A 4,722-nucleotide genomic window follows, 5' to 3' on the forward strand; every position below is an offset into this window, starting at 1 on the left:
CAATAGTTTGACAGTCTCATATAAAAAGTTGGAAATAAATTTGCCAAGGGATGCCTGTGTGGCTCAGCTGGTTAAGCATTCAACTTCGGCTCAGGTCATGATCTTACAGTTCGAGAATTCGAACCCCGCGTCAGGCTCTGTGCTGACAGCTCAGAGCCTGGAGCCACCTTCGGATTCTGTGTCTCCCTCTCTCTGCCCCTCCCCTGCTCACACTCTGTCTCTCTCTCTCAAAAATAAATAAACTTAAAAAAGAAAGAAAGAAAGAAATTTGCCAAATGACTGGGTAATTCTACTCTTAGGTATTTACCCAAAAGAAATGAAAACATATACAAAGATTTACACATGAATTCTTTTAGCAGCATTATTCATATTCACAGTCAAAATCTGAAAAAAACTTAAATGTCCATCAACTGATGAAAAGAGAGACAAAATGTGGTATATCTATATAGTGGAATACTATTCATCAATAGAAAGAACAAATTACTAATACATTCTTCAACACACATGAAACTCAAAAATATGCTAAGTCAAAGAATGCCAACACAAGAGATCACATATTGTGTGACTTGATTTATACAAAATTTCAAGAAAAGGCAAATCTATAGAGACAGAAAATAGATTAGTGTCGTTTGGGGTCACGGAGAGGGAATGGGGATTAACAGGTAATGGACATGAGGTTTCTTATTAGGGTGACAGAAATGTTCTAAAACTAATCGATGATGGCTGCACAAAATTGCTGAATTTATTTTTAAAAATCACTGAATTATATACTTGAAATAGGTGAATTTATAATATACAAAATATATCTTCAAAGCTATACACACACACACACACACACACACACACACATCCATATATACATACATATATACATATGTGAAGGTCAGATCAATAATTGACATCACAAAAACAACAGCAAAAACCAGAAAACAGTGGAATGAGATCTTAAATATGATGACAAAAATTATTGCTAATCCTGCATTTTACACCCAGCAAAATATGGTTAAAGAATAAAATAAAAAGACTTTGTCAGAACAATAAAAACAGAGTTTGTCATCAACACTTTCTAGAAGAAATGCCCAAGAATAAACTACTAGTAGCAGAAACATATTCCAGATAGAAGATCTAACATGGAAGAATTAACAGCAAATAAAGTGCTAAATATGTGAATATTTGTACATAAATATAACATATAAAAAATAGTAACAAGTCTCAAGGGTTAAAAAATATACAAAGCACAATAACAATGTGTCAGGTGGGGGGATAAATGGGGTTAAAGTGTTGTAAAGTTTTTGTATTATCCAAAAGGAGGTAAAAGGTACTGATTAACTTTAGACTATGAAAATTATGTTTATTATTCATTCTAGAGTAACAAATAAATGAACAGAAACAGAGTGTATAACTTCTAAATTACATGGAAAATGGAAAATTTTGAATTATCAATTGTATTCTTCAGGGATATCCAGAGAAACAGAACTAAAACCAATAGGTAGGATGGATATATACATATTGGTTCATGAAGAGAGCTACAGTAAACAAGCTGGAGGCCCAGGACAGCTGATGGTGTAGTTGCAATCCAAGACCAAAGGCCTGAGAACTAGGTGAACCAATAGTATAGTTCCTGTCTGAAAGCCAGCTGGCTTGAAACCCAAGAAAAGCTAAATGTTTCAGTTCTATACAAACCTTCAACAGATTAGATGAGGCTCATCCACACTGGAAGGGCAATCTTCTTTACTCATCTACCAAGTCAAATATTAATCTCATCCAGAAACACCCTCATGAACACACCCAGAATTTTTTACGAAAGAATATTTGACCAAGTCTCTGATTACCATTCTGGCCCAGTGAAGGAGACAAAATTAATCATCATGTCAATCCAAAGACAGCAAGAACGGAGAGAAAAACAGAAAAGACATGTCAAACAGAAGATGTAAAGACAGCAAAGTCTACCATGTCAGTAAATACAATAAATGTAAATAAATTTAAATTCTACTTAGAATCTGCTACATGTCTAAGAGAAAATATGTTAATTCAATCCACTCCTTCACCAGCATCTACTCTGTGTTATCTATGTTTTAGGTACTTGGACACATCAATGAAAAGAACAAAACAATCAGATTATACAATAATAAATAAATGTCTTACATTCGTTTTTGTCTATCTAGAATATTTAAAAGACTGTGGTGATTTAGAACTTTAGATATTTGTATATAACAGGTTAACTTAAAAGTAAAGGAAGAGCTCAGTAATTAAACGAACAAACCATAGGGCATGATTACATGAGGTACCACAGACAAGGAAATTACTGAAAGTATTATGAGCTTATGGGCAGCCAAAACAAAAAGGGCAAAAGTTACATACTTTTAATTATTTGGCAAAAGCTTCATACTCTATGGAAGACAGAACCCTTTATTAGCCCTAAATTACAATGAAAACTAACATGGATCCTTCTATATTAGGGGATACCTAAATATATAGGCTGTCCCAAAAGATCCAGTAGCCTCGCTAAGTTTCCTACAAAGACAAGCAGATTCAAACAGAATCTAAATTAAGTCTGAATCCTGTTCCATCACTTACTGTTTGTACAACCACGGGCAAGTTCCTTAACCTCTCTGAACATGGGTTTCCTCATCTCTAAAATAGATCTACGATTGATGGAGTTAGAGAGAAGTTTCATAAAGTATCATGAAGTTTCATAAAGTAATTTTAGAAGAATTTTTGTTATTACTATGGCACATAATCAATAAACATAACAGCAATATAAACTGATACAGGCTAGAGTTTCTGCTTCTAGATTATAAGACATGGTGCTTTATTTTTTTGTTACCATATAATTATTTTTAATGTCCAGCATTTATAATATAAGGGCCAGAGTTTTCTTTGCAACTCAAGTTTATAACTTTTCGATTGTCTTGTGAGGCGAATAGGGATACTTCTTCTTGTCTAATCTGCTTTCTGGGAAGACTTCATTCAGGTCCTCAATGGTCATCTGATCAAATGGAATTGTGTTCTTCATCTTCTCCAGCTCTTTTTCATATTCCTCAATCCTGGCCTTTGAGAGAGACAAAAACTCAGCACAACTTTTCACATCTTCTTCTTCTTCAGCATCCACCTAAATGGTATATTTATTCTCTGGCACAGGAATCTTCAGAGCATTAAACTTCTTAAAATCATCTACCTACCCAGCCTTCACCACACTGGCCTTATAGTAAGCCCTGTTGAGAGCAGGTAGATTCTCAGGGAGAAGAGCCCACCTGGAGGTGAGGGTCTCATTCCAGGATGTCAGGGAGTTAACAATGGCCTTCGTGTCAGGGTATGATCTCCCCAAAACCTACTCAGTCTATGGCTTTTAAAGCAAGTTTTTTTCCCAGCCATCTTGAGATCCTTCACTGAACCCCATTGGCCCACCAAGACACAATGCTTTAGAAACAGTTCCACAGAACCAGTGAACTAAAATATGAAAAATTTCCAAAAGTGTTCTTAGAAATCTCTAAAAAAAAAACAGTATCAAATATAAATTATTTAACTAAAGAGATAATTGACAATTTTAGATCTTGAGATATAAGGTTTATGTACTAAAAATTTGCATAAGGCAAATTAGTAAAGTTGGGCTTTTGTTAAATGGGTTTGTCTTTGAGTTAACAACCACTTTGTCTCTTTCCTAAGCATCAACAATAATCATTATACGTGAAAGTAGAGTCCATTTGTGGTTTTGAATGCCATTCTTTTGCAATACTAGCACATAGAGAGCACTCAATTAATAATTCTTAATGAGCAAATGGCTATTGGCTATTATCTCTGGAATTAATAGTTTTCACTTCAAGGCAGTTGCCTAATATATTCTGTGGTGACAGTTTGATAGCTTGACCCCAGGCATTTTTGTGACTTGTGACATAAATACTTTTTAAAAAGGCCAACTGTGATGATTAATTTTATTCATCAACGTGGTTATAATTTATGTAGTGCCCAATTATTTAACAAAACACTAATCTATGTGTTGCTCTGAAAGTATTCTGTAGATGTTGCTACTATCTATAATCAGTTGACTTTAAAGAACAGGCATTATCCTCAATAATGTGGGTGGGCCTCATCTGATAAGTTGAAGACTTTAAGAAGAAAAATTGATGATCCTGGACAAGAAGGTATTTTGCCTCCAGACTGCAGCATTATCTCCTCAGTTTCCAGCCTGCCAGCCTGCCCTACAGATTTTAGACTTGCAGCCTGTACAAGACTGTGAGCCACTTTCTTAAAATAAATCATAAACATATATGTGTATATGTATATGTTATATGTATCTTATCAGTTCTATTTCTCTGGGGAACCCTCAGTGATACACCAATAAAAGTGAATGATGTTTTTTAGGCTCTAAAGTACTACATAGACATCAAAAGTAGAACACACCAAATGATACTATATATTGGCTTCAACCTTTTGTTTTAATTAAAACAAAATGTTTTTTCTTTGATATCAATCCTAGATTACAGATACCAACCAGCATCTATCACCTTTAATATTCATGTCCCTTGAGTCGTCTTGCATAATAATAGTGATTTCTCAGAATCAAAACCATACATCATTAAATCCAATTAAAAGGAGATTCTAAAACAATTCTTTTAAAGATTATCCAACACATCAACAACACAGACAACTGAAATCATACAGAATGCATTTATACTATATCAGTACTCATGTAATAAAAGATACCATAATTGTGTACCCCAT

The 4,722-nt window shown here is 34.2% G+C and overlaps 1 pseudogene; it reads right to left on the minus strand.

Annotated features, from left to right (window-relative positions):
- Positions 1 to 555: 555 nt before the first annotated feature.
- On the minus strand, positions 556 to 4,722 carry LOC122479807 (annotated as a pseudogene).

Source organism: Prionailurus bengalensis, chromosome A1, assembly GCF_016509475.1.
Source record: "Prionailurus bengalensis isolate Pbe53 chromosome A1, Fcat_Pben_1.1_paternal_pri, whole genome shotgun sequence".
In the NCBI taxonomy this organism is placed as follows: domain Eukaryota; kingdom Metazoa; phylum Chordata; class Mammalia; order Carnivora; family Felidae; genus Prionailurus; species Prionailurus bengalensis.